This window comes from Sapajus apella, unplaced genomic scaffold (genome assembly GCF_009761245.1).
Source record: "Sapajus apella isolate SASKATOON/1434 unplaced genomic scaffold, GSC_monkey_1.0 scaffold36, whole genome shotgun sequence".
NCBI lineage: Eukaryota > Metazoa > Chordata > Mammalia > Primates > Cebidae > Sapajus > Sapajus apella.
The window spans coordinates 21665883-21676289 of record NW_022436976.1 but is presented as its reverse complement, the minus strand read 5'-3'; the positions used below and the strand labels follow the sequence as shown (position 1 = coordinate 21676289).

The window sequence follows — 10407 nt, the reverse complement described above, 5'->3', positions numbered from 1 at the left end:
ATATCATAGGGTGATCCATGATTTATTTATAGCAGAACAGACCTTGTTGGGTATATATCATTAGGAAGGACAATGTCCAGGTGCAGTGATGCATGCCTGTAATGCCAGCACTTTGGAAGGCCAAGGCGGGAAGATCACTTAAGCCCAGGAGTCCAAGGCCAGCCTGGGCAACATAGCAAGATTCCATCTCTATTTTTATTAAAATGAATTAATTTAATTGAAAAAAAAAAGGACAAGCATAAAGTCTTATTGGCATCGAAGGTCAATGAATGGCCTGAATTATTAGGGTGTGCAGATTGAAATAATGTAGGATTCCACTGAGGGTGGGTTTTGAAGGCAATGACTATGGATTTCAGGGTAGGGAGATAGCTAAGTGGGTAAAAGACACAAGTGACTTAAACCAAAAGATTGGACACATAGCCAGGTCAAAAGGTAGTTAGGCAGAAAATGAGTATGGATAAGGGAATGAAACCAAAATTTTGATTCAACTAGGGAATAAAACAGAAATTTTGATTCAACTGAACAACTTTCTATCGAACAACACCATTATGTCCTTGGCATGTGTTGGCTTCAAAATTATAAGACACAGTGCTTACCATCCATATTTCAGTCTCCTTGGGAGTGGAGGTGTTAAGTTGTGTTATACATGAAACAAGTAGAAATGGGTTTTTAACTGAGGCAGAAATGGGAAAGGTAAACATAAGAATTACCTAAGAAGCTTTTTCTAAACATATTCTAGACTTACTGAATCAGAATCTCTGAAGGGAGGTGGAGATAAAAATGGGCTTGCCTGGCTTGAAAAGCTTCCCAGGAGATTCAGATGTATTGAATTAGAATTCTTTTAATCAGGTAAGGCTGGTATTTGCCAGCCTTACCTGATTAAAAGAATCACCTGACAATTGCTGGCAAGATGGCCGATAGGAACAGCTCCGGTCTGCAGCTCCGGTCCGAGGTCGTCGTAGAAGGTGGGTGATTTCTGCATTTCCAACTGAGGTACCTAGTTCATTTCACTGGGACTGGTTGGGCAGTGGGTGCAGCCTAAGGAGGGCGAGCCGAAACGGTGGGGTGTTGCGTCAGCTAGGAAGCACAAGGGATCAGGGAACTCCTTCTCCTAGCCAAGGAAAGCCATTAGGGACTATACGGTGCACTCCAACTCAGATACTGTGCTTTTCCCATGGTCTTTGCAACCCACAGACCAAGAGATTCCCTCTCGTACCTACACCACCAGGGCCCTGGGTTTCCAGCACAAAACTGGGCAGCTGTTTGGGCAGACACCAAGCTAGCTGCAGGAGATTTTTTTAAATACCCCAATGGTGCCTGGGATGCCAGCAAGACAGAACAGTTTACTCCCCTGGAAAGGGGGCTGGCTTGGCAGGTCCCACCCCCACAGAACCCAACAAGCTAAGATGCACTGGCTTGAAACTCTTGCTGCCAGCACAGCAGTCTAAGCTCGACCTGGGATGCTGGAGCTTGGTCGGGGGAGGGGCGTCCACCATTACTGAAGCTTGAGTAGATGATTATACCCTCACAGTGTAAACAAAGCCACCAGGAAGTTCAAACTGGGCAAAGCCCACCCCCACTCAGCAAGGCTGCTGCAGCCAGGCTGTATCTCTAGATTCCCTCCTCTCTGGGTAGGGAAACTCTGAAAAAAAGGCAGCAGCCCCAGTCAGGGACTTACAGGTAAAACCCCCACCTCCCTGGACAGAGTACCTGGGGGAATGGGCAGTTGTGGGCGCAGCTTCAGCAGACTTAAATGTCCCTGCCTGGCAGCTCTGAAAAGAGCAGCAGGTCTCCCAGCACAGCTTTCCAGCTCTGATAAGGGACAGACTGCCTCCTCAAGTGGGTCCCTGACCCCCATGTATCCTGACTCGGAGACACCTCCTAGTAGGTGCTGACAGACACCTCATAAAGGAGAGCTCTGACTGGCATCTGGCAGGTGCCCCTCTGGGACAAAGCTTCCAGAGGAAGGAACAGGCAGCAATCTTTGCTGTTCTGCAGCCTACACAGGTGATACTCAGGGGAACAGGGTCTGGAGTGGACCTCCAGCAAACTCCATCAGACCTGCTGCAGAGGGGCCTGACTGTTAGAAGGCCAACTAACAAACAGGAATAGTATCAACATCAACAAAAAAGATGTCTACTCAGAAACCCCCTCCAAAAGTCACTGACTTCAAAGACCAAAGGTAGATAAATCCATGAAGATGTGGAGAAACCAGCACAAAAAGGGTGAAAATTCCAAAAACCAGAATGCCTCTTCTCTTCCAGAGGATCACAACTCCTCACCAGCAAGGAACAACTGGATGGAGAATGAGTTTGACAAATTGACAGAGGTAGGCTTCAGAAGGTGGGTAATAAGAAATTCCTCTGAGCTAAAGGAGCATGTTCTAACCCAATTCAAGAAAGCTAAGAACCTTGAAAAAAGGTTAGACAAATTGCTAACTAGATTAACCAGTTTAGAGAAGAATATAAATGACCTGATGGTGCTGAAAAACAACAGGAGAACTTTATGAAGTATACACAAGTATCAATAGTCAAATAGATCAAGCAGAAGAAAGGATATCAGAGATTAAAGATCAACTCACTGAAATAAAATGAGACAATAAGATTAGAGAAAAAGGAGTGAAAAGTAATGAACAAAGCCTTAAGAAATATGGACTATGTGAAAAGATCAAATCTATGTTTGATTGGTATACCTGAAAACGACAGGAAGAATAAAACCAAGTTTGAAAACACGCTTCAGGATATTATCTAGGAGAACTTCCCCAGCCTAGCAGGCAGGCCGACATTCAAATTAAGGAAATACAGAAAACACCACAAAGATACTCCTTGGGAAGGGCAATCCCAAGACATAATCATCAGATTCACCAAGGTTGAAATGAAGGAATAAATGTTAAGGGCAGCCAGAGACAAAGGTTGGATTACCCACAAAGGGGGCCCATTAGACTAACAGTATATCTCTCAGCAGAAACCCTACAAGCCAGAAGAGAGTGGGGGCCAATATTTGACATCCTAAAAGAAAAGAATTTTCAACCTAGAATTTCATATCCAGTCAAACTAAGCTTCATAAGTGAAGGAGAAATAAAGTCCGTATGGACAAGCAACTGCTGAGAGATTTCATCACCACCAGGCCTGCCTTACAAGGGCTCCTGAAAGAAGCACCAAACATAGAAAGTAACAAGCAGTACCAGCTGCTGCAAAAACATACCTGTAAGGTTTATTGCGGAGGTAAAATGAGGAAACTGAGGCGAGTATAAGAAAATGAGAAACTAATTTATTTAGCTCCCAGGCAAGGTTCTGTGGTCCAGGAAGGGGCCAAAGAAGTCCCGCCCAGCTGTTTAGGGCATGGGGTTTTATGGGGAGGGAAGGCAATTGATTGGCTATTGAGGAAACAAAGTGAAGGCAATTTTATTGGCTGTTAAGAAGCAGGAAATACCTGGAACTAGTTGCCATTGGTAGGTGGGCGGGACTTTGGGTAAGTGGGCCTTGATTGGCTATTGGGGAAACAAAGTGAAGACAATCTTATTGGCTGTTAAGAAGCAGGAAATACCTGGAGCTAGTTGCTATGGGTAGGCAGGTGGGACCTTGGGTAAGTGGGCCTGCCGGGAGCGTACAGGGCAGACTGCTACCGGGCAGGGTTTGATGGGGCTTCTTTAAAAATTTTTTCTGCAGGGATTTTTTTAACAGCTGGCTGGGAGTTGGATGCATAATTTAGTGCTGAATGTGGGCTTGGGTCTGGTATGTGGAGGCGGGTGCGGGGAAGCCCTGCTGCGAGGCCAGATAACGAGCTTGGGTGATGACGTAGTTATCAGGCGCAAAGAGAGATGGATGTGTCCGTTTAACCCTCTGCAAGGCAGCCAGCCTTACAATACCAAACTGTAAAACCATTGACACTATGAAGAAACTGCATCAACTAATGGGCAAAACAACCAGCTCGCATCAAAATAGCAGGATCAGATTAACACATAGCAATATTAACCTTAAATGTAAATGGACTAAGTGCCCCAATTAAAAGAGGCAACCTTGCAAATTGGATAAAAAGTCAAGACTTATCGGTGTGCTGTATTCAGGAAACTCCCATCTTACATGCAAAGACACACATTGGTTCAAAACAAAACAAAGGGATGGAGAAATATTTACCAAGCAAATGAAAACAAAAAAAAAAAAAAAAAAGGTGGGGGTTGCAATCCTAGTCTCTGATAAAACAGACTTTAAACCAACAAAGATCAAAAGAGACAAAGATGGGTATTACATAATGGTAAAGGGATCAATGCAACAAGAAGAGCTAACTATCCTGTGTATATATATATACCTAATACAGGAGCACCCAGATACATAAAGCAAGCTCTTAGAGACCTACAAAGAGACCTAGACTCCCACACACAAGACCTTAATACCCCACTGTCAATATTAGATCAGTGAGACAGAAAATTCACAAGGATATCTAGGACTTGAGCTTAGCTCTGGACCAAGCAGACCTAATAGACATCCACAGAACTCTCCATCTCAAATCAACAGAATATATGTTCTTCTCAGCACCATATTGCACTTATTCTAAAATCCACCACATAATTGGAAATGAAACACTCCTTAACAAATGCAAAAGAACAGAAATTATAACAAACAGTCTCTCAGACCACAGTGCACCCAAATTAGAACTCAGGATTAAGAAACTCTCTCAAAACTGCACAACTACATGGAAACCGAACAATCTGGTCCTGAATGACTACTGGAGAAATAACAAAATTAAGGCAGAAATAAAGATGTTCTTTGAAACCAATGAGAACAAAGATACAATGTATCAGAATCTCTGGGACACATTTAAAACAGTGTGTAGAAGGAAATTTCTAGCACTAAATGCTCACAGGAAAAAGCAGGAGAGATCTAAAATTGACACCCTAACATCACAGTTAAAAGAACTAGAGAAGCAAGAGCAAACAAATTCAAAAGCTACCGGAAGACAAGAAATAACTAAGATCAGGGCAGAACTGAAGGAGACAGGGACACAAAAAACCCTTAAAAAAATCAATGAATCCAGGAGCTGTTTTTTTTTGTTGTTGTTGTTTGTTTGTTTTAAGATCAACAAAATAGATAGACTGCTAGCCAGACTAATAAAGAAGAAAAGAGAGAAGAATCAAATAGATGCAATAAAAAATGATAAAGGGGATATCACTACCAATCCCACAGAAATACAAACTACCATCAGGGAATACTGTAGACACCTCTATGCAAATAAACTAGAAAATCTAGATGAAATAGATAAATTCCTGGGCAAATACAACCCCCAAGACTAAACCAGGAAGAAGTCAAATCCCCTTCTAGACCAATAACAAGTTCGGAAATTGAGGCAGCAATTAATAGACTGCCAACCAAAAAAAGTCCACGACTAGACAGATTCACAGCCAAATTCTACCAGAGGTACAAAGAGGAGCTGGTACCATCCCTTCTGAAACTATTCCAAACAATGGAAGGGAATTCTCCCTAACTTATTTTATGAGACCAGCATCATCCTGATACCAAAATCTGGCAGAGACACAACAAAAAAAGAAACTTCGAGGCCAATATCCTTGACGAACATCGATGCAAAATCCTCAATAAAAGACTGGCAAACAGAATCTAGAAACACATCAAAAAGCTTATCCACCACAATCAAGTCGGCTTCATCCCTGGGATGCAAGGCTGGTTCAACATACGCAAATCAATAAATGTAATCTGTCACATAAACAAAACCAATGACAAAAACCACATGGTTATCTCAATAGATGCAGAAAAGGCCTTTGACAAAATTCAACAGCCCTTCATGCTAAAAACTCTCAATAAACTAGGTATTGATGGAACATATCTCAAAATAATAAGAGCTATTTATGACAAACCTACAGCCAATACTGAATGGGCAAAAGGTGGAAGAATTCCCTCTGAAAACCAGAACAAGACAAGGATGCCCTCTCTCACCACTCCTATTCAACATAGTATTGGAAGTTCTGGCCAAGGCAATCAGGCAAGAGAAAGAAATAAAGCGTATTCAATTAGGAAAAGAGGAAGTCAAATTGTCTCTCTTTGCAGATTACATGATTGTATATTTAGAAAAGCATATGGGCTGAGCATATTGTCTCAGCCCAAAATCTCCTTAAAGTGATAAGCAACTTCAGCAAAGCCTCAGGATACAAAATCAATGTGCAAAAATCAGAAGCATTCCTACACACCAATGACAGAGAGCCAAATCACAAGTGAACTCTCATTCACAATTGCCACAAAGAAAATAAAATACCTAGGACTATAACTAACAAGGGATGTGAAGGACCTCTTCAAGGAGAGCTACAAACCACTGCTTAAGGAAATAAGAGAGGACACAAACAAATGGAAAATCATTCCATGCTCACAGACAGGAAGAATCAATAGCATGAAAATGGCCATACTGCCCAAAGTAATTTATAGATTCAATGCTATCTCCATCAAGCTACCACTAACTTTCTTCACAGAATTGGGGAAAAAAACTACTTTTTTGATTCATACGGAATCAAAAAAGAGCCCGCATAGCCAAGACAATCCTAAGAAAAAAGAACAAAGCTGGAGGCATCACACTACTGGACTTCAAACTATACTACAAGGCTACAGTAACAAAAACAGCATGGTATTGATACGAAAACAGATATATAGTCCAATTGAACAGAACAGAGGCCTCAGAAATAACATCACACATCTACAACCATCTGATCTTTGACAAACCTGACAAAAACAAGCAATGAGGAAAGAATTCCCTATTTTTTGTGTGGGAGGGGCCAGATCACATGTATTTGAGTGGAAAGGGAGACAGGCAAATGGCATAACACACAGGGTTTCCTAGCTGGGAAAGCCTCTAGCTACTTACCAATAACCTTCATATTCTACTTCGCCTTCACAGAAAGTTGGCTAAAGCTGGTTTACCTGAGGTACGTGGACCATGTGGGGTGGATTGGTATACGCCGGCTGAACATGAGAAGGATGGATCATAAAGACAGTCTGTTGTGCTGCTGGGAAACTACTTTGTGGCAACTGCATGTTGGAGGTAGGTGTTATGGAGGGTGGGGCTGGCACAAGCCCTGCATGGTAAATGGCTGGGGACTGCTGCTGTGGACTACTGGCCAGATGGAGAGCCCGGTGCTGATGGTGGCCTGGTGCTGATGGTGCTAAATAGGACTGGGTGCAGGATGACTTCCACCATGTTGGCTTTGCTGCTGTCCAGTGGGGGTAGCTGAAGGCTGTGGGTGCAGGGTAGCATTAGGGTGCACATACTGCTGAGCAAGGGAGCCCATAGAAACATACATGCATGCGTCTGCTCATGAGCCCCGTACTGAGTTGTTGAAGAAGATACTAAACCAGGCTGGACATGTGTTGGTGGTGCCATCATTCTAGCATTGCCCTGTATTACACAACTATAGACATGAGAATGCTGAGACTGATAATGTAGCACCTGCTGAACAAGGGGCTGATTTGGTAACTGCTGAGGACTGTAGGCAACATATTGCGTGGTGTAAGCTGGTGGGGTGGCTGCAATCGGTGGGCCTGCTGCTGATGCTGGGTGCATCATGGCACTCTGATGATGCTGGTTTTGCTGCTGTTGGGGCATATTTGGTACATACCTCAGCAATTCCAACTCTAGGTATTTAATTTTACTCGTTCTGTATGTCTTGGCTTGATTCACTGGCATGGACATCATGGATATTGGGTATAAAGGTTGCATGTCTGGGCTCACTGGGACAAGATACATCATATTTTGTGCAAAACAAATGGGCTGAGTATAAACTGAAGTTGGCTGTTGATGACCCACCATAGATGGGCTAGGTTGTGCTTGAGGCTGAGGTGATGTTGGGGTACTAGAAGACTTTGGCTGAGGGAAGGAATGTGGGTTGAACTTTGCATTGGGATTCAAGGTTGATTTTCTAACTTGCTCAGCTGCGTCTTTCTTCTCTCCTTCTCATCTTTCTCTTGTTTACATGCTGGACTGGAAGTCTGAACCCCTTGGGAAGTGACCTCAGGTCCCCTCTTGTGCTCCGTGTTACTAAGTATTGAAGGGGAAATGCTGGGGCTATTTGGCTTGCTGCTGCCACTGGTAGAGTTGCTGCTGCTATTTTTTTATTATATATTTTTATTATATATTGTACTTTATATTATATATTGTTTTAGGGTACATGTGCAGATCATGCAGGATTGTTGCCTAGGTTCATACATGACAATGTGGTTTGCTACCTCCATCTTTCCGTCACCTATATCTGGCATTTCTCCCCATGTTATCCCTCCCCGACCTCCAAGAATTCTTAGCATTTGGTTCAATTTTGTCTTTGATCAAGTCTCTTGAGTTTTCTCCCTCTCTATTTTTGTTTAATTGATCCATAGATTCAGAAGTAGAACTTGGCTGTAACCTAAAATCATTATTAAATTTCTTTAAATCATCAATCTGTTTTCTATGTTCAGAAACAATTGGTGATATACCTTTATTTTCAGCTTTTGAGAAGCTAGGTGATGCTTCATTGGGCTTAATATTTTCTTAATAAAGAAAATATTAAGCCTCACCAGAAGGGGTAACAGCTCTGTTCAATGCAGGACTAGCAGGTGTAGGAGATGCAGCTGGAATAGACATGGCAACAGCTTCAGTTAGAATAACACCAGCTTGAGGAGAGCAAAAACTGGTCCACTGGGGGTATTTCCAATACTGTTCTGTCTAGGAGGCCTGGGTCTGTGAGTTTTAGGGGATAATTTTGGAACCCTACTGACCGCTGAACACCATGTTCCCCCTGAGGGGCTGGTCCTTGCTACTGGAGGAGTAGCTGCTTCACTGGGTGGATTGTGGGATACAAATTCTAGGCCACTGGATATGGAGCCCCTCCCAGCAGAAACTCTGTGATTTCGAGGATGTCACTGGGCCTCTGGGGACATCCTTGGAGGCCCTCCATTACCTACTCTTTGGTTTGAACCAGAATTCAGGTTGAAATCTGAAGTGTGAGAAGTGGATCTTGATGGCATAGAGCCCAATCCTGTCTGGCCCATACACAGTGAATTCTGTCTCTGACTTCCCCAGGATATGACTTCTCTATTTCTTTGTCCAGGAGAATATACTTATTTTCCCTAGTGTTTATGCTGTGCCCCTCATGTTCACTGGAATTTCTCTAAACTTCTCTGCTGTGTATTTTTCTTCCTCACTCCTATCATCATTTTCCAGGGCCACTCAAGCTTTGTACTGGGCACTTGACTCAATTTCTTCGGCTAACTGGTTTGTCCTTGCTTCCTGTTTTAAAAATTCTTCTGAGTTATCTCTTTCTAAGGGTATCATATACAGAGATAAACTGCTATCATACGTAGACACTACACCATAATTTTCTTCATTGTATCGAAACATATTGGGATCCCATCCATTAAATACATCATTTTCCAAAGCCTCAAGTTCCTCATTGACTGTGAGTTCACCTGCATCCCAGGGCTCCAGGTCCTTCTCTTTGCGTTCGCCATTCACTTTACCACTGATAGCAGAGTCAGTAAAAGCATCTCTTTTTGCATAACTGGAGTCCATATCTTTAAACTGTACAACAACAAAGTCTAAAAATATGGAACACTTCATGAATTTGCATGTCATCCTTGCACAGGAGCCATGCTAATCTTCTCTGTATCGTTCCAATTTTAGCATATGTGCTGCCAAAGCGAGCATAGGATTCCCTATTTAATAAATGGTGTTGGGAAAACTGGCTAGCCATATGCAGAAAACTGAAACTGGATTCCTTCCTTACACCTTATACAAAAATTAACTCAATATGGATTAAAGACTTAAATGTAAGACCTAAAACTATAAAAACCATGGAAGAAAACCTAGGCAATACCATTCAGAACATAGGCATGGGCAAAGACTTCATGACTAAAACATCAAAAGCAATGGCAATAAAAGCCAAAATAGACAAATGGGATCTAATTAAACTAAAGAGCTTCTGCACAGCAAAAGAAACTATCATCAGAGTGAACAGGCAACCTAGAGAATGGAAGAAAATTTTTGCAATCCATCCATCTGACAAAGGGCTAATATCCAGAATCTACAAAGAACTTAAACAAATTTACAAAAAATACCCAAACAACCCCATCAAAAAGCTGGCAAAGTATGTGAACAGACAATTCTCAAAAGAAGACATTTATGCAGCCAACAAACATATGGAAAAAAGCTCATCATCACTGGTCATTAGAGAAATGCAAATCAAAACCACAAAGAGATACCATCTCATGCCTGTTAGAATGGCGATCATTAAAAAGTCAGGAAACAACAGATGCTGGGGAGGACGTGAAGAAATAGGAATGCTTTCACATTGTTGGTAGGAGTGTAAATTAGTTCAGCCATTGTGGAAGACAGTGTGGCAACTCAAGAATCTAGAACCAGAAATACTGTTTGTCCCAG

The 10407-nt window shown here is 42.3% G+C and overlaps 1 non-coding gene and 2 pseudogenes across 1 annotated transcript; all 3 read right to left on the bottom strand.

The window, feature by feature from the left end:
• Positions 1-6537: 6537 nt before the first annotated feature.
• On the bottom strand, positions 6538-8090 carry LOC116563905 (annotated as a pseudogene).
• Positions 8091-9066: 976 nt separating this feature from the next.
• On the bottom strand, positions 9067-9565 carry LOC116563906 (annotated as a pseudogene).
• A 3-nt stretch (positions 9566-9568) lies between these two features.
• LOC116564174 lies at positions 9569-9675 on the bottom strand. Its single transcript, XR_004274765.1, has one exon. It is a non-coding gene; the product is annotated as a U6 spliceosomal RNA (small nuclear RNA).
• Between the last annotated feature and the right edge of the window lie 732 nt (positions 9676-10407).